This window comes from Acomys minous, assembly GCF_964271855.1.
Source record: "Acomys minous genome assembly, chromosome: 9".
NCBI classification, from domain to species: domain Eukaryota; kingdom Metazoa; phylum Chordata; class Mammalia; order Rodentia; family Muridae; genus Acomys; species Acomys minous.
The window spans coordinates 40,255,415-40,268,397 of NC_140490.1; the positions used below are offsets into that span (position 1 = coordinate 40,255,415).

At 52.7% G+C, this 12,983-nt stretch overlaps 1 protein-coding gene and 1 pseudogene across 22 annotated transcripts in view; one reads left to right on the forward strand and one right to left on the reverse strand.

The window, feature by feature from the left end:
- NSD1 (nuclear receptor binding SET domain protein 1) overlaps positions 1-5,202 on the reverse strand; it is a 120,220-nt gene extending 115,018 nt beyond the window's left edge. For 2 of the 21 annotated variants that reach the window (XM_084795727.1, XM_084795739.1), the window contains exon 1: positions 1,121-1,211. The gene's annotated coding sequence lies outside the window, so the exon portion shown is untranslated. Of the gene's footprint in view, positions 1-436; positions 625-647; positions 669-726; positions 939-1,120; positions 1,212-1,618; positions 1,922-2,172; positions 2,280-2,850; positions 2,953-4,669; positions 5,023-5,149 lie in introns of those variants that run through there. The other 19 variants (XM_084795726.1, XM_084795738.1, XM_084795720.1 and 16 more) reach the window with 16 other exon arrangements.
- The window catches only part of LOC311605065 (small ribosomal subunit protein uS2-like), a 986,626-nt pseudogene that overhangs the window by 251,409 nt on the left and 722,234 nt on the right, over positions 1-12,983 (forward strand). The window lies entirely within an intron of this gene.

The window sequence follows — 12,983 nt, forward strand, 5'->3', positions numbered from 1 at the left end:
CTTCTGGACGATGCACAAAAAGGTACCCCCTCCTCCTCCTCTGCAAGCTTGGGCGCAGCGGTCACAATAGCGCTGCACCCCGCGCCCAGCCGGCGCCGGAGCCTTTGCAGCTACCGTGCGCAGGCCTCAAGCCAGTTGGCCGAGGCGGAGCTCGCCTCCCTGACTGCAAACCTACTGGGTTCGTAGCCGCCAGGACCTAAGAGACCGGGACACGGCCGGGAGAGAAACCCAGGCGGCCGGCGAAGCCGAGGCAGGCTAGCAGCAGCTGCTAAAGCTTGACAAACATGGCTGCTGCCGACGCCGACGCCGCCTGCCCGGGCCGCGCTCCTTCCCACAGCCTCGGCAGCGCTGTTGGCACTCATCAACACTCAGCAGCAAGCAAAGTTTGCTGCGGGGAGGGCGGCCGCCCCCGCGCCCCCCCCCCCCAGCCAGCTACCTGAGGGGAAGCAGAGGCCGAGGTGCGCGCGGCTGGGGTGGGGGGGACGGCCGGCGATGCACGGGCCGCGTTGGGAGGAAGTTCGCCGCAGCCCGGCCAGCTAGGCCTGAGGCCCGCTGGTAGTGATGGAGGAGGGGGAGGGGGCCGCGGCTGCAGCCCGCCGGCCACCGACCCTGCTCGGCCAAAGGCCCCTCCACACCGAGTCCCTCACCTCACGGCCACCACCATCTTCCCGACCCGGCTGTCTCCTCCCTCCCCCTCCTTCCCTCCCGTCGCCCACCCCTGCGCACTAGTTACCGTGCCCCGCGCCCCCTCCCGGGCCAGCTGGGGGGGGAGGGGGTGACCCTCATTACACTGGGGCGCGAGCAGAGCGGAGGACAGACGGAGGGAGAGGGAGAGGAGCCGCTCGCCGCACCCCCCTCCCCCCTCGTCTCTCTTCAGGCAAGAAGGCAGCGAACGCGACCTGCCCCGGCCTATTCCTCCTCCGCCGCCGCCGCCGCCGCCACCGCCTCCTCCTCCTCCTCACACCCCCACCGCGCGCGCCCCCGCGGCCGGCGCGTGCTATGGAGAGCGCCTCGCACTGGCCCGCGTGCGACGGGAGCCCCGAGTGCGCGCGCACTCCCTCCCTCCCTCCCTCCCTCCCCCACCCACCCCCCTCGCGCGCTCCCGCTCGCGCTCGCGCACCTCACTCTTCGGGGTTCAGGGCGGGTGAAGTCGGGCTCGCGGGCGGGCGGCCCAATCAGCGGACCAGCTGCCGCCGCCCCCTCCCCTCCCCTCCCCTCCCCTCCCCCCCGTGCGCCCGCTCAGGGCCGGGGCCTACGGGCTGGCCCTGCTGCCCGGGCGGGGCCTGAGGCTGGCTCCCTGGGGGCCTCGCGCGCCTCCGGGGAGCGTCGGGGCCTGCGGGCGTCGTGGGTGGCATTTCGATCCCTTCACCTACCTCGGGGCGCCGCGCCAGCCCCTGGTTGCACACAGCCACCGCACCCTAGTCATCCCTGAACCCCCAACCCCGGAGACACCTGGCCTGGCTGAGGCCTGGCCTGCCGGCCCTGCTCAGGCCCCGCGTCAGCCCCGGCCTCCATCTTAGGTTACAGCCCGGGCTCCCCATCCACTGGGCACCTGCCCTCAGCCCGCTGGTTTCGACCCGAGGCCGAGGCAACCCCCCCTCCTTGCTGTAGGGCTCACCTGGGAGCTGGGGATAGGGTCTTCGAGGCCTCGGGGCCCCGAGCAGACGTGGCCGCAGGTGAACCCCTTTGCCCAGCCGCACCCCAAACCCACACCACCACCACCACCACTACAAACCAAGCTGAACAGGAAACAAAATGGAGGCAGCAGCTCGGGTCTGCCTCCCCGAGCCAAGCCTGTACAGCCCTGGGGCTCCCTCCAGCCGCAGGCTCGACGCCCGCGAGGCAGGGGGCTGGCTCCTCCCGGGAGCCTCGGGCAGCCGCCTTAGAGCAGCACAGGCGGGCCGGGGACTCGGCCCTGCGCTCCCCACAACCCCTCACCCACCACCCTTTCCCTTCCCCCTTCCCTCATTCCTCTCCCTCCCCGTGCCGGGCCGTGCGGGGTGAGCGGCTCCGGGGAGCTGGGTCGGGTTACCCGCCCGGGCACTGGCCGCAGGACCGTGGCCTCGGCCAAGGGATGAGGCCGGGAGACCCTCCCCCACCACCACCACCCCCAGCTGAGCCCACGCCCCGCACCCCGACCGACCGGGATGCAGCCTAACAGCGCGCCCGCACCTCGGCCTGCCGCCGCTGTGCAGCCCCCGCCCAGCGAGGCCGAGTCCCTAGTCCAGACACCGCGGGGACGAAGCTCCTTCGTCACCCTCGGGCCCAGGGGTCTTCGCTGCCCCGGGCGGGGCGAGGGGGAGCCCTGGGGGAGGGGTCCACTAATCCCTGCACCGCCTCCCGCGCCTAGTCTGGGTCTGGGTCTGGGTCTAGGCCTGGCACAGCGGCCCGGGCTGCGGGCGCTGGCGGGCTTGGATAGGTGCGGGCGAGCGGGGCTAGGGCCCGGGAGGGGCAGCGCCTCGCACAGCGGACGCTGCAGTTCTCCGCACCCAGGCAGATGGCCCTCTGGAGCGCGCTCCATCCCAGAGGCCCAGGCATCGGGGACCCCTGCGGGACCGCACGCACGGAGACAGCGGGCAGTCTAATGGTCGGGCCACGCCTGAAAGGCACAGACGCCCCCAGCCTAGGGACGCTCTACAGTAGGATGGCGGAGACCCTATAGCGTGCACTCAGCACCAGGGCCGCGCAGCACCGACCTAGTAAGGCGGCCATTCCTCAAAGACAGTGAGTGGAAGGACAGGTCAGGGAACCCAAGCCAGGCCTGGTCCCGCAACACCAGTCCCCTGAGGCTCTCTTCACCCTTCGCAGCCCCCGCTGCTTCCTGGGCTTGCTTCACAGCGAGAAGCTCACCTCAGGCATTACTCGGTCCCTAGAGCGTTAGGCGCATGCTTGTTGTTGAGAGAGAGCCATATTGGACCGCCAAAGAATTTCCACCTCTTCCAGAAAGCCTTCGGTGATTTGGAGTTCATTTCAAAGCTGAGGGCGCCGCCCTCGATGGCCACGTGACCACCATTCCTCCAGAGGCTTAGTAAATGTGCTTAGTTTTTGTCCCAGTAGAGTGTTTACCGGGGGCCCTCTGCTAACTAGACCCCACCAGGGAGAACAGCCACTTTTAGCAATCTCCTGCCGGTTATCTGTACTCCTTGGGTATCTATAATGGTTAAGCCAAATTCCATCCTTCCTCCGCCTTCACCTGGTGACTTGGGCCCAGCTAGCAGCCCTCAGGATGCTTCCTCCCAGCCGTTTGCTGTCCAACACCCACAATCCATTAAAGGAGGCTCACAAATAAGCCTTTGGCAATACCTTCAGTAAGTGCTGTAACTCTGGCCTGCCAAGAGAGCGAGTGGGTTTCCTTAGGGAAAGTGTCCTGTGCAACCAGGAGCCACGAGGGTACTGTGACCTCAGAGGTTCCTTCTGCGGAAGACAGATACTCAAGTTTCCAGATGCAAAATTGACTGGCACTTTTCCCTGGGCCAGAGCTAGGCAGAGAAAAGCTGGGGACACAATTCAGGGCCCTATCCCATGGGAACCCGCCTTTTGTTCTAAGGAGTCGGTCCTGCTAACCCCACCATGCAATAGGAAAGCGCTAACTGCTTGCTCTTTCATAACTAATTGTTGGAGCCAGTTTCTAACTGGCAGTTATCCCCAGTGCTAACCAATCAAAGCTTTTCCCAGTGCATAGCCATTTTGAGGTACTTGGAACTGCCACTGAATGGCCTTGGAGAGATTATATTTCAGGCCCTAGCCTCAGTTTCCCTACCTGTGGCCCCCAAGTCACAGGCAACTGGGAGAATCCTGTGGCAAGATAACAATCTACCCTCAACAGTTACAGACTTGATGAATGCTGAAGTGCAATTCATTGCTTCCTTCAGCAACCATTTCCTGTGTTCTAGGCAATGTACTAGGCTCTGGGGAAGCAAAATATGAGATGTTGTGCCAGGAAACCTGTAGTCTCAAGGAGTTAAAAAAAAAAAAAAAGGTTAAATAAAAGTCCTGAGAGATTAGCTGATCTTTGCACACTACTGCCCTGCAGGAACCTCCTCCCTGACCTTCTGCCATCCCACATATAAGATGACTTGGCTACTGACAAGAATAAGACTGGGACCCCAGAGAAAAATCAGACTTCCTGGTAACACCTGCAGGCCCTCTCTGCCCCTTACAGTAAAACTGTCTACCACAGTGGCTCATCCAGCATGCAGCTTGGGGCTGACTTGAGTGAGTATCTTCTCAAGGCCTGTATTCTCCCAAGGATACTGAGCCCTCAAGTGAGTCGGGCTGCTTTCCTATAGGATTGGGGTTCCTAGGTGTAGACCTAGCTCTTCTCTGGCTGATCACTCAAGGACCTATTCTGGGCCTGTATGTCCCATCTGGAGGCAGATGAGAATAAATTCTTGCTGAATGTGTGTTATGTATTAGACACACATCTGTTCCTTTAACTCTTCTTTAACTAGTCTATGAGAAATTAAGGACTAGGAGGTCAAGCCCTTTGTGCAAGGTCTCAGAACCATTACTTTGAGCAGTGCAGTGGGTGGGCCTCCATTCTCGTCCGAGCCTGCACACCCAACAGATGCTGTGAAAAACCATGCATGTCAGACACACAGATGTGCAGGGATTTGACTGCCAGACAAAGGGCCTCCATGTCCTCACCTATAACTCATGGCTCCTTTACCTCAGTTTTCAGTGTGATAGAAGGCGCCTGCTGGGATTCTTGGCCGGGTAGCGATCTTTAGAACTATTTCCTTTTGATGCGTCCACTCAGCAAGTACCTACCGAGGATGATCAGAGCCTTGTGGAGAAAGAAACCAGAAGTGTTGGGAGAGCACCCAGCAGAAGATCTAGAAAGATCTTCAGGAAGAGGAAAGATCCTTTGAAGAGGAATTCTGAAGCATATAAAGTAATAGTAAGGGAAGGAAGACACAAAGTAGAAATTCCAGTAGGAGAACCCAGAGAAACACCAGACCGGGGCTGACCACAGCTGAGCATGACTACAGTCTAGAGCATGAGGCAGGAAGCTGGAGGTACAAGAAGAGGTTGAGATGAAGATAAGAAAGCTCACAGAGGCCTGAAGCAAGGCCCTGGAAGGAACTAGGGTGCCATGAAAACATAATGGCATCACTTCGCCTCTACGGTAAAACCAGTATGCTGTTACCTGAAAGCACTAGAGACATGGCCGAAGCCCAGGAAGGAGCCTGCCTCTGGTGTGGGCCATGATTGTCATATTTCACAAACAGCAGCAGCTTCCTGGGCGTGGTGGTGCACACCTTTAATCCCAGCACTCGGGAGGCAGAGGCAGGTGGATCACTGTGAGTTCGAGGCCAGCCTGGTCTACAAAGCGAGTCCAGGACAACCAAGGCTACACAGAGAGACCCTGACTTGAAAAAAAACTAAATACACAAACAAACCAAAACCAAACAAACAGCAGTAGCTTATCCTCATCCAGGACCCTGTCTCATCTCATCCACCCGGATGGCCGCTCTTATTTCCATCTTGCAGACGTGAAGTGCACAGAGCCAAATGCCCAACCCATGTCCACTTTATACTCTTTGTTCTTGGTCAGGGCTCAGCAGACACATGAAGGCCTTTGATAATTTTTCTCACATGCAGGTAGGTAGTGGACACTGTGACTTCACCTCCATGGGACTCTATGAGTTGCTTTCTTCACATCTCTACCCAGGGGTGCTCCAGAGCTAAATTACACTTAAGATCAAGGCAAGCCTGACCGTATCAGAGGACAGGTGGCTCTGTGGCAAAGTTGTCTTCCTGTACCAAACTCTGCCACCAAACTCTCCCATATATATAGCTCTAACTTCAAGGACTCCAGCTGCCACTGGCCACTCTTCTCCTCAAATGTCACTTTACAAAATCCTGTGTATGGTGGCCACTATATCATCACTTACCTCAGTGGCCTAGTGCCAAGAAAGGCCATGTTCCCTCTGGCAAGTACTCGTGGATGGTCTCTCTGTCTGTCAGGCCATCACATGTTGATATCGGTGTAGAAGATGCCTCCTCTTGGAGGACTTCCCTGATGCTCTCCTAAGGACGAGTCATTCCTGGATATCCCCCTAAAAATATGACCCCTCATGGTAATATTGCTTCTCAATCTGGACCCAGCCAGTTGGAGAGCCCCTACCACAAGGCATAGAGCACACAGTGTCTGGCCTCTAGTGACTAAATCAGTAAGGCTCAGAAAATGTCACCAGATAGCGATTCCTAAGTCCTGCTCCATCTTTCCCTCACTCCCAGCCTGTTTTCTTACCTGTTTTGAAGGTTTTCTAGGGCCAACCCCATCTGTATATAAATAAAAGAATGACAACAAAAGTGACAGCAAACAAAAGTAGATTGTGCTTGGTGGCACATGCCTGCAACGTTAGCACTTGGCACTAGAGACAGGATGACTGGGGGTTCAAGACCATCCTGGGATATATAGCAAGGTCAAAGACAAACTGAGATGCTAAGTCAGAAACAGCAAAAAAAACAAAACAAATACCTACAAAAGTGTGGGGAGACAAAATGTGTGAGGCAAACAAGCCTGGCTCGAGGCCCAGAGTCGAACAGCTACAGCTGCCCACTATGGAGGTCTTTCCCCAGCCTAGCCAGCTCCTTCACTGGACATCTGATTGTGTTGAATGAATCCCTAACCTGATTCCATGTGACTGAGGAGAAAGAATGCCAGGCTTGAGTAGTCTGAGGGACAGGCTCAGGCAAAGGGAGCAGTCCATAGCCTGCAGCCTCAAGCCAGAGAAGGATGGTCACTTCGGCCTGTGTAAAAGTTCACTTTCACAACTCACCCAGCCCCCCTCTCCCTTCAACAGAAGATGAAAGCACATGCAGAGAAGCAGCCTAGGGGAGGGAGGCCGCCCTGTAAGGGGTGGGATGGCCCTGTTTGTACTAAGAAGGTCAGGAAGTCAAACAGAGGCAGGCGGATCTCTGAGTTGGAGGCCAGCTTGTTCTACAAAGTGAGCTTCAGGACGGCCAGGGCTACACGGAGAAACCCTGTCTCAAAAACAACAACAACAAAATATCAACATGGCACAGTGGAAGGAAAAAGCCCACGAGGCCTCAACACTATAGAAAGAACTACAAGCCACTAAGGAATACAGAGAGTGGGAGAAATAATCTTCTTCTGGGACCAATACCAATTGGTCAGCTCTGAGAACAAACAAAGGAGTAACATTATACAGACTGAACAGGTTATAGTCAGAAATATATATACATGCCCAGCATGGTTGCGCACACCTTTAATCCCAGCACTTGGGAGGCAGAGGCAGGCAGATCGTTGTGAGTTCAAGGCCAGCCTGGTCTACAAAGCTAGTCCAGGACAGCCCAGGCTACACAGAGAAACCCTGTCTCAAAAACAAACAAACAAAAATGTATATGTATATACATGTAACAACAATTAATTTTAAAAAGAGATGAATTTGAAAGAGATCAAGAAGGGGTGTGTGGGAGGGTTTGGAGAGAAGAAAGAGAAAGGAAAAATGATGTAATATAATTTAAGGGGGAAAAGGAAAGGAAAAAAAACATACCAATGAGCAGACAGTCCCCATTCCTTTCCTTTGTCTGCCACGGTTTGTCTCTGTAGATTTGTCCCCTTTGGACAGTTCATAGACATGGAAACAGTACAAGGGTCTGGGAAAGGACTTGGTCAGTAAAGTACCTCTGCGTAAACATGAGGGCCTGAGTTTGAGCCCCAGCACCAACACATGGCTCACCTGTTACTCCAGCACAAAGAGAGAAGAGACAGGCGAATGCTAGCCTGTTTGGAAAATCCTCTCCAAGTTCAGTGAGATACCTTCTCTGAAAAGCTAAGGTGAGCCGGGTGTGATGTGCACACAACTTTAAGCCCAGCACTCAGGAGGCAGAGGAAGGGAAACCTCTGGCTTCAAGACTAACCTGGTCCATAAAGTGAGTTCCAGGAAAACTGGGACTACACAGAGAAACCCTGTCAAAAAGCAATCTATCGATCAATAAATAAATATTAAGATGAGGCTGGGTAGTGGTGGCCCACACCTTTAATCCTAGCACTCGGAAGCCAGAGGCAGGTGGGTCTCTGTGAGTTCAGGGCCAGCCTGGTGTAGAGAGTTCCAGGACAGCCAGTACTACACAGAGAAACCCTGTCTCAGAAAAACCAAAATAAATAAATAAATAAATAAAATAAATGGTGGAGCCAGGTGTGGTGGTGTACATCTTTACCCTCAGCACTGAGGAAGCCAGTATGGCCTACTTAGTGAAGTTCCAGGCAAGTCAGGAGGACTCCACAGTGAGAACCTGTCTCAAAAATAGTAAGTAAAATAAAATGGAGCCGGATTATCAAGCAAAGTGCTTGCTACAAAAGCCTGATGACCTGATTTCACCCACATAAAAGTGGAAGGGAAAAAACAACTTTATAATGTCTTCTTCTTACCTGACACACTCACCACCCTTCCCCCACCCCCCTCCCCACCTCCTGAGTGATAATAATAATTTGGGATTTTTGTTGTTGTTGTTGCTGTTGTTGTTCTTTACTCACAGAGAACCTCCTGCCTCCGCCTCTGGACTGCTGGGGTTAAAGGCGTGCACCTCTGTGTTCAGACTGTTACCACTGTTAAAGCTCCTGGGATAATAGCTTTGGTCTGTGCTCTGCATTGAGCCAGCTTTTGTTTTTGCCTTTTTGTTTCTTTCTTTGTTTGTTTTCTGAGACAGGGTTTCTCTGCGTAGCCTTGGCTGTCCTGGACTAGATTTGTAGACCAGGCTGGCCTCGAACTCACAGAAATCCACCTGCCTCTGCCTCCCAAGTGCTGGGATTTGGGACTAAAGGTGTGCCCGCCACACCTAGCTGTTTTTTGTTTTTGAAGACGGGGTTTCTCTGCCTAACTCTGGAATTGCTTTGTAGACCAAGCTGCAGTCAAACTCACAGCTATTGCCTGCCTCTGCCTCCCAAATACTAGGATTAAAGGTGTATACTGCCACGCCCAGCTTGGTGCATGCTTTTTTGGGGGGTGGGGAGGTTGTTTGTGTGATTTTTGATTTTTTGAGACAGGGTTTCTCTGTGTAGTCTTGGCTGTCTTAGACTCACTTTGTAGACCAGGTTGGCCTCAAACTCAGCAATCCACCTGCCTCTGCCTCCGGAGTGCTGGGATTAAAGGCGTGAGCTACCATGCCTGGCCTGATGCAGGCTTTTAATTCCAGCACTAGAGAGGCGGAAGTAGGAGGATCAGCCTAGTCTACATAGCAACCTCCAGAACAGCCAGAACTGCATAGAGAGACTCTGTCTTAAAAACAAAGCAAAACAAAAAACAAAGCCAACCAACCAACAACAAAAATAAATAAATAAACCTACAAAAATATTTATTAGTATAAGGATCTTAATATCCAACTTCTTTACCTTAGCCTGTCTCTTTCCTCCCCTCCCCCACCCCAACTCCGCAGACAAAATCCCACTAGCTTCAAACTAACCGGTATGTAGTGTTTGCCCTGCGCCAGCCTCCCCTCTCTCCCCCCCCCCCCCCAGCTGCATTGAGCCAGGCATGGTGGCGCACGCCTTTAATCCCAGCACTTGGGAGGCAGAGGCAGAGGCAGGTGGATCGCTGAGAGTTTGAGGCCAACCTGGTCTACAAAGGGAGTCCAGGACAGCCAGGGCTACACAGAGAAACCCTGTCTCAAAAAACACAAAAACAAAACAAAACTACATCCACTGATGAACATTTGCTTTGCTTTTACCTTAGGACTACATGAAATGTTGCTATGAACATTCATGTACATACTTTTTTCTTTGAGGTTTTCTTGTTTGGTTTGGTTTGTGTTTTCAAGACAGAGTTTCTCTGTCCTAGAACTCACTCTGTAGACCAGCTCAAGCTGGTCTGGAGCTCAGGGATGCACCTGCCTCTATCTCTGAGTGCTGTGATTAAAGACATATGCCACCACTGCATGGATTTTTTTTCTTTTTTTCTTTTCTTTTGACTTGGCACAAAAGCATCAGCTGGCTAAATATATTATAAACAAAATCAGCCATAATGCAGCATGACCTTTTTAAGATGTGTGTCCCAGTGGAAGTTTGTGCACTTGAGTGCGGTGCCCCTGGAGACCAACAGAAGGTATCAGATCTCCCCAGAACTAGAGTTACAAGCAGCTGAGAGCCGCCAGCATGCACCACTGAGGGCCGCCAGCATGCACCACTGAGGGCCGCCAGCATGCACCACTGAGGGCCGCCAGCATGCACCACTGGGAATCACACTGGTTCCTCTGCAAGCTCAGTCCACACTCTTAACAACTGAACCATAGCTCCACTCCCATGTGTAAGTTCTCACACGGACATGTACCTCAGTTTTCTTGGGTGTGTACCTAAGTATAGAACTGCTACCCTGTTTAAAAACAAGCTTCTTAGCGTTCACTAGAGGGGCATTGCTGGTATACACACACACACACACACACACACACACACACACACACACACTTCTGTTGCTGTAAGTGGGAGTGGGTCACTCATGTAATCCCAGTATTTATGAGGCTGAGTAGAAGGATCACCAGGAGCTCAAGGTCACTGTGATCTTTACAAGGAGTTCCAGTCTCCTTGTAAGTTGGTGTGGGGGTGTACTTCTTGGGTCTGGAGAGATGGCTCAGAGGTTAAAAGCACTAGCCATTCTTCCAGAGGACCCAAGTTCCAGTTTCAAAACCTACATGGTTGCTCAAATCTGGGTTCGAAGCTGGCCATGGTGGCACACACCTGTAATCCGAGCACTTGGAGGTAGAGCCAGATGGATCTCCATGAGTTTGAGGCCAGCCTAGTCTACAAAGCAAAGGCCACACAGAGAAACCCTGTCTCAAACACCAACCCCCCCAAAAATACTCTGGGGTCTTAGGGATCTGATTCCCTCTTCTGGCCTCCTTGGGCACTAAGCATGTACATGGTACATAAAATAATAAAATAAAATTTAGAATAAAAAAAAGAATGATTCTTTCATAAGGCTGGTGCCTAGTTTTTTGGTTTTTTAGTTTGGTTTGGTTTTGGTTTTTTGAGACAGGGTCTCTCTGTGTAGCCTTGGCTGTCCTGGACTCGCTTTGTAGACCGGGCTGGCCTCAAACTCACATCAATCTGCCTGTCTCTGCCTCCCAAGTACTGGGATTAAAGGCCTGCACCACCACACTGGCTTTTTGCCATATCAGTTTTAGAGGGGTTTAATAGTGTGTGTGGAAAGAGATTTCACTTGTGGTTGGAGACACAGAAAATAAAATATATGGGAAAGGGTCAGAAGAGAAAGAATGGAGACGATCCTGGCACTGTGATGGTCCTAGGACAGTCACTATAGAAGGAGTAGGACTTGGAGCCCAAAGTCATTGTAGGGTTAAGAGAAGCAGTGAGAAACTCCAGGGAGTTTCCAGGTCAACAGCCACACATGGACAATGAGATGAACACCTGAGATCTGAGAGTTGAAAAGACCTCTGTGACTTTCAGTCTCTGCACCCCTCTCCTAGGTCGGGGGGTGGCCTAGCGTTGGTAATCCACCCTAGGGAACACTGCAGAGGCCTGATGGTTCAGAGCATCCCAAGCATAAACAGAACTGGAAGCACTGGGACTGGGGGCTGATGGTGTCAGAGGCCTGGCTAACGTGTGGTATTAACGAGCCTCGGGCATAGGATAGGAACAGTGCTGTGGGATCACAAAGATGGCCTCTTTCTTTTCTGGTTCTGGAGTGCCAAGGGTTAGAGCTCCACACGTGCTAGGCCAGCACTCTACCACCAAACTATTTCCTCAGCTATTTCCTACCTTTTATTTTGAGACAGAGTTAAACTAAACTGTCTAGAAGTTATGTGAGCTCCATTATATAGACATGACATGACAGACAGCTATTCACTCCAGAGTGTATTAATGGCAGACCCACCAAAGAACCAATGGCACCCAAGTCTAGCTCAGTGACCCAGTGAGTTCATTACTTACAGGAGCATGGTGAGTGATTCCTTTGCTTTACAGGAGCAGGAATAACTCGAAAGTCCCCAGCATAGGTGAGAACACAGGAAAGCTGAATCTCCAGAGCTTTCTACCCAACTTGGAAGCTCAGAGATTGCACTGTTATTAGCCATTGTTACTGTTTTATAATCTGGAAATACGTCTTTGAAAATCTTGTTAGCTGGGCGTGGTGGCGCAGGCCTTTAATCCCAGCACTCGGGAGACAGAGGCAGGTGGATCACTGTGAGTTCAAGGCCAGCCTGGTCTACAAAGTGAGTCCAGGACAGCCAAGGCTAACACAGAGAGACCTTGTCTCAAAAAACCAAAAGAGAGAGAGAGAGAGAGAGATCTGCCTGCCTCTGCCTCCCCAAGGCTGGGATTAAAGGCGTGCACCACCATGTCCCTCATCTGATTCTCACATTTTTGGAGCACCTTCTCCTGTAATGTCTCCTGAACCTTGGAGGCTATTTTTTTCCATTTATGGCTGAACAATAACCTGTTATATCACAGCAATAGTCATCTAAACTAAGGAATTTGATCAGTTATAAGCCTCTATAGTAGCCACTGACGACTGAGAGGAAAAAGATATTTCCCTCCAAAATCAAGGGTGACAGCACCAGTAATCCATGGGTATAAACCAGCACATGGAAGGCAGTAGGACATCTACATCATATTGATTTATCAAAACAATAATATTTGCTTTCTCGCCCGAGGCTTATCACTTCCCCAGGCTTGCATGGTGGTACAGTTCTTTAATCCCAGTTCTCAGGAGCAGAGGCAGGTGGCTCTTTATTAGTTCCAGACCAGCTAAGGCCATATAGTGAAACAATTAACAGTGGGCCAGAAGTGGTGGTGCATGCCTTTAATCCCAGCACTCGGGAGTCAGAGGCAGGCGGATCACTATGAATTCAAGGACAGCCAGATCTACAAAGCAAGTCCAGAACGGCCACAGCTAACACAGAAGAGAAACCCTGTCTCACAAAAACAAACAAAAAACCCAATAACAGTAAAGTGAGTTTCTTCTTTCAGAGAAGGCATAAGTCCAATGAGAAAGCAGCTG